Source organism: Mobula hypostoma, chromosome 14 (genome assembly GCF_963921235.1).
Source record: "Mobula hypostoma chromosome 14, sMobHyp1.1, whole genome shotgun sequence".
NCBI lineage: Eukaryota > Metazoa > Chordata > Chondrichthyes > Myliobatiformes > Myliobatidae > Mobula > Mobula hypostoma.
The window spans coordinates 1,724,246-1,736,480 of NC_086110.1; the positions used below are offsets into that span (position 1 = coordinate 1,724,246).

Below are 12,235 nucleotides of genomic sequence, written 5' to 3' on the forward strand. Positions count from 1 at the left end.
TTTCCTCACAGCTTCCTGTCAGAACTGTAGTCCATTCTTCAGTTGGTCTCCAAACAACAGGTACAGGCATAGAGCTGGTCCAGAATTAGAATCAGAATCAGAATCAGGTTTATTATCACCAGCATGTGACGCGAAATTTGTTAACTTAGCAGCAGCAGTTCAATGCAACACATAATCTAGCAGAGAGAGAGAGAAAAAAAATAATAATAAATAAATGAGTCAATCAATTAGATATATTGAATATATTTTTTTAAATGTGCAAAAACAGAAGTACTGTATATTAAAAGAAGTGAGGTAGCGTCCAAAGGTTCAATGCCCATTTAGGAATTAGATGGCAGAGGGGAAGAAGCTGTTCCTGAATCCAGAGAGACGAGTTCAAATCACACTTTTGAGAGCTGGAGAATTTAAATCCAAGATATTATATAAATATTGAACCTATCAAAATGTACCAGGAATTGTAAGGGAGCAGGAAACAAAGAGATAACTTTGAAAATGTAAGTGCTTCAACAATGACCAACAGGGAATAAATCTGCTGCCTGTATCCAGCTCATCTTCGGACAATTTTAACATGGGAGGTTTACATATTGATACAGGGCACAGAGTCAGACAGTCGTAAAGAACAGAAACAGGCTCTATACCAGGGTACTCATCTAAGCTAATTATTGTGCATTTGGCCCATATCCCTCTAAAATTTCCAATCCACATATCTAGCCAAGTACCTTTTGAAAGTTGTTAATGTATCTGCCTCACCATTTCCCCTAGCAGCTCATTCCATATACCCAGCATTCTCAGTCCTGAGTCAGGCTCTCAGCCAGTATTGCTGATTGTTGATGCTGCCCGACCTGCTGAATTCTTCCAGCATTTTGTGTTTTGCTCCAAGTCTCCAGAGTATGTTAACTCCTCTTGTGTTAGCATTAGAGGGTAACTCCTACCCCTTCTTTCTCCCTTCCTCACCCCTCTCCTTTCAATCCGATGATCCTGGAGTATTGTGTGCAGTTTTGGTCCCCTAATCTGAGGAAAGACATCTTTGCCATAGAGGGAGTACAAAGAAGGTTCACCAGATTGATTCCTGGGATGGCAGGTCTTTCATATGAAGAAAGACTGGATGAACTGGGCTTGTACTCGTTGGAATTTAGAAGATTGAGGGGGGATCTGATTGAAACGTATAAGATCCTAAAGGGATTGGACAGGCTAGATGCGGGAAGATTGTTCCCGATGTTGGGGAAGTCCAGAATGAGGGGTCACAGTTTGAGGATAGAGGGGAAGCCTTTTAGGACCGAGATTAGGAAAAACTTCTTCACACAGAGAGTGGTGAATCTGTGGAATTCTCTGCCACAGCAAACTGTTGAGGCCAGTTCATTAGCTATGTTTAAAAGGAAGTTAGATATGGCCCTTGTGGCTACAGGGGTCAGGGGGTATGGAGGGAAGGCTGGGTTCTGTGTTGGATGATCAGCCATGATCATAATAAATGGCGGTGCAGGCTCGAAGGGCCGAATGGCCTACTCCTGCACCTATTTTCTATGTTTCTATGTTTCTATGATCCATTCTTGCTGCCTTCCCACCCTTCCCCCTTTTCCATCCCTCTACTTCAGACGCAGATCCCTCAACCTGAACCCCTCCCTGATCCCAGCTGCTCCAATCTCTCAACTTGCCTTCTCCTCCAGTGGTTTCCATCCTCATCTCCTTCGTTTATTTGGATCAAGCACTGTTGTCCCTGCTCATGCCCCTCAAGCAGTTGTCTCCCATCTTCACGTACCCTTCCTCGCACCTCGCTCGATCTGTTGTTCATTTCTCCTTTTCCGCTCTCACATTTCCTCCACCACCTGCCACTCGAACTGCTGCTCCTCTCCACTACCTGTTTATTAGCTTACACCCCTCCGCAGTCCATCAATCATCTCAAGCCCTTTCTTGCCTCTCCACTTCTACTCTCTACACTGGTCATCTTGCCTCTCACTGCCAGTCCTGATGCAGGGTTTTAACCCAAAACATTAACCATTTCTTTTCTCTTTCTAAGTTCCTTTGGTGGGTCATTTGTGTATTGCTCCAGATTCCACTACCTGCAGTCTCTTACCTTTCTACAGATGTTAGGCTTACTGGTTTATAGTTCCCAGGGTCTTCTTTGCATCACTTCTTAAATAAAGGCACAATATTAGTCGCCCTCCAGTCTCCTGGCACTTCACCCAGTACTAACAATGATTATATATCTCAGTTGTGGCTCCTATAACTTCTTCTCTAGTTTTCCAAGGTGCTCATAGATATATACTCCATATCAAGCACATCATTCTTTGTAACTTGCACCATCTCCAGCACGAACCTACCACAGAGCACATCCTGCCTTTCTTAACCCCAACACCAACCCCGACTTTCCGTCAGGATTACTCTGCATGACTCCCTAACCCAATCATCCCTCACCACTGATCTCTCTCCAAGCACAAATGCCACTGCACCTGTAATTCCTCTATCACCACCATTCAGGTCCTCAAAATGTTCTTCCAGGTGAAGCAGTACTTCATCTGCAAATCTGTCAGCATCATCCATTGTATCTGGTGCAGGCTGCTCTACATTAGTAAGATTGGGGGACCGCTTTGTCAAGCACCCTCACTTCGTTCACCACAAAGGTGGCTACCCTTTCTGTTCAGCTTCCAAATCTAATTCTGACATATCTGTCCATAGTCTGCTCTACCGCCATGACGAGGCCAAACTCAGGATAGAGGTGCAATAGCTCATGCTGTATCTGTGTTGCATGACATCAATCTTTCTGACTTTTAATAATTTCTCCCTCTTCCCTGCTTCTGTCCTTTTCCACTCCTTTTTCCAATTGCCTCTTCTCTTCTTCTCACCTGCCTACCAACTCTCACTAGTTCCCATCTTTCTTTCCTATCTCCGATGGTTCACTATCCTCTATTACATTCCTTCTTCTTCAGCCATTTGCCTCTTCCACCTACTACCTCCCAGCTTGTTACCTGTGCTCCTTCCTCTCCTCCACGTTCTTATTCTGGATTCTGCCCCATTCCTTTCCAGTCCTGATGAAGGGTCTTGGCCCGAAACGTCGACTCTCTTATTCCTCTCCATTTATGCTACCCAGGTTGCTGAGTTTTGTGTGTGTGTGTGTGTGTGTGTGTGTGTGTGTGGGCATGCGTTTGTGTTTGTGTGTTCTTGTATGGATTTGTGTTTGCGTGCGTGCATGCCTGTGTGTTTGTGTGTGCGTGTGTGTGCTTGTGTGCACTTGTGCGTTTGTGCTTGTGTGTGTTTTGTGTTTTCATGTGCTTGTGTGTGTGCGTGTGACTCTTGGATATACCTGATCAGGCCATGGAGATACAGTTACCTCCTCCACTATAATTTGGATTATACCCAATGACTCCCCATGAATTGTCTCAAGGACTCCCCAAGAACTGTCTCAAGGACTCCCCAAGAACTGTCTCAAAGACTCCCCATGAACTGTCTCAAGGACTCCCCATGAACTGTCTCAAGGACTCCCCAAGAACTGTCTCAAAGACTCCCCATGAACTGTCTCAAGGACTCCCCATGAACTGTCTCAAGGACTCCCCATGAACTGTCTCAAAGACTCCCCATGAACTGTCTCAAGGACTCCCCATGAACTGTCTCAAAGACTCCCCATGAACTGTCTCAAGGACTCCCCAAGAACTGTCTCAAAGACTCCCCATGAACTGTCTCAAGGACTCCCCAAGAACTGTCTCAAAGACTCCCCATGAACTGTCTCAAGGACTCCCCATGAACTGTCTCAAAGACTCCCCATGAACTGTCTCAAGGACTCCCCATGAACTGTCTCAAGGACTCCCCAAGAACTGTCTCAAAGACTCCCCATGAACTGTCTCAAGGACTCCCCATGAACTGTCTCAAAGACTCCCCATGAACTGTCTCAAGGACTCCCCATGAACTGTCTCAAAGACTCCCCATGAACTGTCTCAAGGACTCCCCAAGAACTGTCTCAAAGACTCCCCATGAACTGTCTCAAGGACTCCCCAAGAACTGTCTCAAAGACTCCCCATGAACTGTCTCAAGGACTCCCCATGAACTGTCTCAAAGACTCCCCATGAACTGTCTCAAGGACTCCCCAATAACTGTCTCAAGGACTCCCCATGAACTGTCTCAAGGACTCCCCATGAACTGTCTCAAAGACTCCCCGTGAACTGTCTCAAGGACTCCCCATGAACTGTCTCAAGGACTCCTCATGAACTGTCTCAAAGACTCCCATGATCTGTATCAAGGACTCCCCATGAACTGTCTCAAGGACTCCTCATGAACAGTCTCAAGGACTCCTCATGAACTGTCTCAAAGACTCCCATGAACTGTCTCAAGGACTCCCCATGAACTGTCTCAAGGACTCCCCATGAACTGTCTCAAGGACTCCCCCATGAACTGTCTCAAGGACTCCCCATGAACTGTCTCAAGAATCCCCATTAACTATCTCAACATCTGAATGTTTACATGTCTTTCTCCATGGTAAAACGAAAGGGAAAATACTCATTGCCCATCTTCTGTGGCTCCACATGATCACTTCCGTAATCAATGTAGGTGCATTTGTTGATCACATGTATCATCTCAGCCAAGTTTGTAAGACCTGACCTGACCCACACAAAGCCATGTTGGCTGTCCCAAATTAGGCTATGGCTACTGTTCTCTATGAAGATTTTAGTTAGACATTTTTATAATGTCCCTCATATATAATTGATATATCTATATCTCTACATTCCTGTAGATATAAATAACCTAGATGAAAACATGGATGGGTTGAAGTTTGTAAAATGGCAGACGACACAAAGGTTGGTGACATGATTCAGATCAGAATGATTGCAAAAGGATACAGCAAGATATTAATCAGTTCCAGATATGGGCAGAAAAAATGCGGAGAGTGTTTAATCTAGTCAAATGTAAAGGGATAACAGCCTATAGGCAAGACACTTAACAGCATAGAGATACAGAGGGGTCTTTGTGGTCCAAGCCCAGAGCTCCCTGAGTGTGACTACACAGGTTGATATGGTGGTGACGAAGGCATAGGGCATTATCAGAATCAGATCAGAACCATTGTCAAGAATTGTTATCTGATATTGTATTGCAGCTTTATAAAACACTGGTTAGGTCACATCTAGAGATTTGCAATCATTTCTGGTCATCCCATTACAGCAAAGATCTGGAGGATTTGGAGAGGGTGCAGAAGATGTTTAACAGGACACTGCCTGGATTAAAGAGTATGTGCTATACATACAGAAGAAGTCGGACAACTTTGGCTTGTATTCACTAAAGTGGATCTGAAGGAAGACCTGACAAAGATTTATAAGATTATGAGAGGCACAGAGAGAGTAGCCAGTATCTTTTACCCAGGGTTGAAGTCTTTAAATCCAGAGGGTAAGTGCTTAAGGTGAGATGGGATAAGTTCAAAGTAGATGTGCAGGACAAGTTTTTTTAAATTATCAAACAGAGTTGTGGATGCCTGGAGTGGTGGTGGTGAGAGATATGACAGAGGAGTTAAAGAGGCTCTTAGTTGGGCACGAGAATGTGCAGATAATGGAGAGATATGGCCATTGCATTGACAGAAGAGACTATTTTAGTTAGGTGTATAAATACTGGTTTAATCAGTTCAGCACATTGTAGGCCAAAGAGCCTGTTCCTGTGCTGTACTGCACTATGGTCCATGCCCCAGGAAATGGGTGGATTATGGAATGCGAGTTATCAATAGCAGTCGTGGATACTGTAGGCATGTGTCACCTCACCACCTGTTAACCTCTATGTCCTCTGCTCAGATTCCAGACGAAGGGGGGTGTGGAAGTCTGTATTAACCCCCCCGACCTGAGGATCCAGAAAGCGCTGGACGTGCTGAGAAAACACTTCCGGCAGGGTTAGATCAGCAGGACGGAGAGGAGCCTTTCAGAGACCAGCAACAGAGGCAATCCATCAAGTACAGAATGCTGCCGGGCCGACATCAGCTACCCGCTACCTCACTCCACTTGCCTCTGATTGTGGGATTAGTTTGCTGCCAGCCCTGGCTCTCTCGTTGGGATTGTAGTTTGCTCTCTTTTTCCCCTTTCATCTACCTCCTGGCTGCTCCCTGCGACACTTCTGAGTTCCTCCTCCCACAGAAGGAGTACGGGCAGTGGGCCAAATCCATAACCCACACTCTGAATAATAAACTTATTCTGTGCTCACCTCTGAGACTCACGTGGCTTGATGTTACAGTACATGGAAAAGTTCCTCACAGAATCATGTCTCGCAAAGTGCAGGCAGAACCTCTGCATCACAGAGCAACCCCATCTCCCGGTTACTCCAGGGATCATGCTGTTTACCCCATCCTGTAGCCTGTCCTGCAGAACCCCCAGCTCACCTCCGCCGGACACTCACAATTCTTGAAGCTACACTGGCCTTCAGCTCCTCTCCCAGGGACGATGTTGTGCTTCCACCACACTGTCCCATCACTTCACAAAGGCCTAAGACGGCAGCAAGCTGTTCAGCATATCTCTCAATGCTGCCCCTCAGTAACCTGAATTGTTCCCTTTCACTCCAGGATCCTGCTGTTCCAGGAGATCTGCTGATCTGCTGCTCCTGGTAATAAAGTCTTTCAGATTCTTGGCCACAAGTGTAGAAAACAGAACTCCCCCCCGCCCCCCCGGAGGTCCTGCCTCACTTCCCTCTCCTGTCCTATACTGCTTTTTCACTCCACAGACTTTCTCCAGCACTGTACAAGCTGCAAGCATCACACACTGGTTGGAAAGGCAGACAGGACAAAGCTCCTGTGTCACTCCTGCACCCCTGGTTGGATAAGGGATAAGGCTTCTGAGACACTCCGGTATTCCTTTTGCTGCTCAGCAGCCTTCTGTCCCTGTTCAAATGACAACCACTGCCAGAAACAGGATCAGACCGACCCATCACTACTCCCCTTCCCCAATGCATCATATTGACCACTATGCTGTAAATCAGTTTCAGGTTAGCAATGTGAGCGCAAGACACAGCCTTGAGATGTCTTCACGGAAGGTGTCAGAGTTCTATTGCCTGGATGGTCCATCAGTACATCCTCTAGGCAAGGCATATTCAACATCCCCCTTAGCTCAAAAACCCATACACTGCCCCACTCTTCAGGTAAATAGTCCGCTCCCCTCCTGTCAACCTGACTGTGAAAGGTGCTCCCTTGGTACTGCCCTTCCCACCGTGCAGTGTCCCCGCTGATCTGTGTCGATACCGCAGGGGTGACCCTCTGCCTGAGAGCTTAGAGGTGCTGCCACTAAACAATGTCTGACTGAAGACTGTCACTACACAGAGAAGCTCCGCTTTGGTTTGAGTTATCTTTCAGTTACCCCCTTGCCCCTGGTTCCTCCCAACTCACAGCACATCAACAAGCTCTTTGGTCAACCATGTCATGGCCATATAGCACAGGAATGGCTTGGATTTTCAGTATCTGCAGATTTTCTCTTGTTTGTGACTGACTTCCTCTGGCAGCTCATTTCATATACTGATCACTCTGCATGAAAACGTTAAAGACCATCAGACAAAGGAGCAGAAGGCGGCCATTCGGCCCATCAAGTCTGCTCCGCCATTTTATCATGAGCTGATCCATTCTCCCATTTAGTCCCACTCCCCCGCCTTCTCACCATAACCTTTGATGCCCTGGCTACTCAGATACCTATCAATCTCTGCCTTAAATACACCCAATGACTTGGCCTCCACTGCTGCCCGTGGCAACAAATTCCATAGATTCACCACCCTCTGACTAAAAAAATTTCTCCGCATTTCTGTTCTGAATGGGCACCCTTCAATCCTTAAGTCATGCCCTCTCGTACTAGACTCCCCCATCATGGGAAACAACTTTGCCACATCCACTCTGTCCATGCCTTTCAACATTCGAAATGTTTCTATGAGGTCTCCCCTCATTCTTCTAAACTCCAAGGAATACAGTCCAAGAGTGGACAAACGTTCCTCATATGTTAACCCTCTCATTCCCGGAATCATTCTAGTGAATCTTCTCTGTACCCTCTCCAACGTCAGCACATCCTTTCTTAAATAAGGAGACCAAAACTGCCCACAGTACTCCAAGTGAGGTCTCACCAGCACCTTATAGAGCCTCAACATCACATCCCTGCTCCTATACTCTATTCCTCTAGAAATGAATGCCAACATTGCATTCGCCTTCTTCATTACCGACTCAACCTGGAGGTTAACCTTAAGGGTATTCTGTACGAGGACTCCCAAGTCCCGTTGCATCTCAGAACTTTGAATTCTCTCCCCACTTAAATAATAGTCTGCCCGTTTATTTCTTCTGCCAAACTGCACAACCATACACTTTCCAACATTCCCTCAAGTCGCTAATAGTAGCTCAATAGTCCCGTTTAATATCAGAGAATGTATACAATATGCATCCTGAAATTACTACTCTCCACAGACATCCCCAAAACAGAAAAAAAACTACCAAAGGATGAATGACAGAAAAAAACCCCAAAGCACCTCCCGACCCATGTACAAGCAGCACCAACCCTCCTCCCTCCCCCTCCCCTGAATTATTCTAGCATAAAACGTCAGCATTCCCACCACCCAACATGCCAACAATAGCAAAGCTCCCAAAGAGAGACCATGGTCTACAGTCCATCAAAAACTAATTCTTTATTCCAACATTTTCAACATCCCACAGGCTCTCTCTGTCTCTCACTAACAAGAGAGAGACAGATATCACTCCTTTCACAGCGCTAGCAGAGACAACAATCACTATGTCAATGTTACTGTCAGTCTGAAGTGTTGCTTTTTTATTTCAAGTTCCCTGACTCGAGAATTGGCAAATTGGTCATTGAGTGCAGAGCTGTCCGACGGCCACTCTTGTTCTCCTCAGTGTTCTGGCTCCCAGTATGCAACACTGGTGAGAGTTTGCATCTAACGGGCTGCTCAGTGACCCGACTTCATGTCGAACCTGGACATTCCAAAACGCGGTCAAAAAGCCAACTCCAAGAAGGGGAACGTGCCGCTGTGCAGAACTGCAGTATCTGGGTGCCAGTGTACATCAGAGATCTAAAGAAGACCCTAGCCACCCTGGAAAGAAAAACAGAGACAATAGAATGAGAAGAATTTAACTGTTTCACTGAAGAGCTGGGAGAAGTCGCCCTCTGGTGTCATCTTTAGTTCCTCTCATCTTTTCCCCAAACCTGGGAAGAAGTCAAGGTGCCTTCGTTCTGTCTGTGCCCCTCATGATTTTATAACTTCTATAAGATCGCCACTCAGACTCCTATGCTCAGACAAAAGAAATCCTAATTTTCACAACCTTTCCCGATTGGTCGAATCCTTAATCACTCTTTTCTGCATGCTTGTATATCTGCAACATGAACTCCCATATTCTGCACTTAGTTTCCTGTCTGGCCAGTGCACCTTAGTCACAATCCTGCACCTCCACTTTCAGGGAATTATGTACCTGAAATCAAGGCCACTCTTCCACTTTCTACAGCAGTTCCCCAGAGCCCTGCCATTCACTGTGAAATTCCTATCTGAATTTGACTTCCCAAAACGCAACATCTTGCATGTACCTGGATTACGTGCCGAGCAATTCCTTGACTCACTTACCTAGCTGATCATGACTCCTCTGTAAATCCTGATAACTGCCTTCTCTTTCATACAACACCTCCTATTTGTGACCTGGAACTTTACTAACCATTCTTTCTATATTCTCACCCGTATTGCTTTTATAGATTACAATCAATAATGAGCCCAGCACTGAGTCCTGTGGTACAGCACAAAACTTGGGGCTCCAGTCTGAGAAACAAATTTCCATTACCACCATCTGCTTCTTACAGTTACACCAATTGTGCGTGTAATTTGCGAGCTGTCTCTGGATCAGATCTAATCTACCAATGTAAACTCTTAACAAAAGCCGTACCCAAGTCCATATTGATGCCTACTTCCCAGCCTTCATTCACCTTCTTTGCTACTTCAGTGGATAACTCAATCAATTTCATAAGATGATACCCTCAGAATCCTCTCCAGTAACTTAAGTGGAATCCGGTTCTGTTCGGAGTCCAGGAATGAGTGAAAACTTGTTGCTTTAAGATTGTTTATGATCATATGAACGAAAGAGTCAGAAGCATAGACAAAGAATAATATGGCGATCTTTCCAGACCCGGCACTTCTATACAAATCCCTAAGATAAATCAAGGATCAATTACAAGATACACAGTCACAGCAGGAGTATAATGTGCCAAGTGTGTAATTTTCACTTAGCCAATGAAAAACGAAAAGGTGATAAACCTTTCTGTAACTGCTATATCAGTTTTCCATCTGTAAGTGGAGACAGCACTACATATTGTGAATATATGAAAGGAGAAAAAGCTACAATTTTAGTCTTGCATTAATAACTAATATCTTATTAAAAGCATAAAACGCAACCAATTCCAACAATCCCTCCTTCGATTCTAAATCACAGATTCAGAATAATTACATCTGAAAATTCAGAAGCAGAAAATTTCGAAGTATCAACATTATAGAGTCATCAAAAACCACTTCAGTTGTATCATATCAGAGAATACATCTTCAAAGCATTTATATCATTACATCATGATTGCATTCATCAAGCAGACTTGTACTAGTTTGGGTTATTCAGGTGATGATTGCCTTTAAGCAAACAGAAATGTAGATTATGATAATACATATTAATATGAATACTATAAATAATGAATACTTGAATAATTATGTTTTCAGAGTTGTTATGTAGTCGCAACACGCGTTACCTATAACTGTAGGTGTTCCCCCTTTAACTGCAAGAAGAGGACCTGTGCCCTACTGGAATGGTAAATACACAGCTTTGCCATCAACAGAGATGGTTATGTCTACGGCTATAATATGGATAGGGTCAGATGTGTCATTTCTCACATCATGGTGACATATTCACATAAATGACTCCGTTTAAAACTATATGTGGTGGATATGACTATTGTATACTCACATCCCTTGTCAGAATGATGAACCACAGGTAAAGTACCCACATCACCATAGCTAGAATGTTTGATGAAAAGGGAACATATTTGTTCTGGAATCTGCAGGAATAGATAGTTTTGATGAATACTTTGAGGTTTGTGGTATGTATTGACGTACCTAACAATTCGAATCATTAATAGCATCTGCTATTATTGCTATTCTTGGACTACAGTTCAGCGTTTAACACCATAGTTCCATCCAGGCTCGACAAGAAGCTCAGAGACCTTGGCCTTGACCCTGCCTTGTGCAGCTGGATCCTGGGTTTCCTGTCAGATTGCCAGCAGGTTGTAAGAGTGGGCTCCCTCACCTCCAACCCTCTGACTCTCAATACGAGCCCGCCAGGGTTGTGTATGAGGTCCCCTCCTTTACTCCCTGTATACCCATGACTGTATCACCAACCACAGCTTGAAACTGCTAATTAAATTTGCTGACGACACTACATTGATTAGCCTTATTTCAAACAGTATCGAGGTGGCCTACAGGGAAGAAGTCATCTCTCTGACACAGTGGTGTCAAGAAAACAACCTCTCCCTCAATGTAGCAAAAACGAAGGAGCTGGTTGTGGATTACAGGAGGAACGGAGATGGGCTAACCCCTATAGACATCAATGGATCTGGGGTTGAGAGGGTAAACAGCTTCAAGTTCCTCAGCATTCACATCACCGAGGACCTCACGTGGTCTGTACATATCAGCTGTGTGGTGAAAATAGCACAACGACGCCTCTTTCACCTCAGACAGTTGAGGAAGTTTGGTATGGGCTCCCAGGTCCTAAGAATTTTCTACAGGGGCACAATTGAGAGCATCCTGACTGGCTGCATCACTGCCTGGTATGGGAACTGTACCTCCCTTAATCGCAGGACTCTGCAGAGAGTGGTGTGGACAGCCCAGTGCATCTGTAGTTGTGAACTTCTCATGATTCAGGACATTTACAAAGACAGGTGTGTGAGAGTCAGAGGGTTGGAGGTGAGGGAGCCCACTCTTACAACCTGCTGGCAATCTGACAGGAAATCCAGGATCCAGCTGCACAAGGTGTGTAGGATCATTGAGGACCCAAGCCATCCCAACCACAATCTATTCCAGCTGCTACCATCCAGGAAGCGGTACCGCAGCATAAAAGCCAGGACCAACAGGCTCCGGGACAGCTTCTTCCACCAGGCCATCAGACTGATTAACTCACGCTGATTTGAGTGTATTTTTATATTACATTGACTGTTCTATTTATTATAAATTACTATAATTGCACTTTGCACATTGCACATTTAGATGGAGACGTAAC

General features: G+C 45.1%; 1 long non-coding RNA gene across 1 annotated transcript in view; it reads left to right on the forward strand.

Moving 5' to 3' along the window:
- Window positions 1-10,849, forward strand: part of LOC134356420 (uncharacterized) — a 30,903-nt gene extending 20,054 nt beyond the window's left edge. Inside the window, exon 3 of the long non-coding RNA XR_010020349.1 lies at window positions 5,763-10,849. This is a non-coding gene — a long non-coding RNA (uncharacterized LOC134356420). The remainder of the gene's footprint in view (window positions 1-5,762) is intronic.
- The last annotated feature ends 1,386 nt before the right edge of the window (window positions 10,850-12,235 follow it).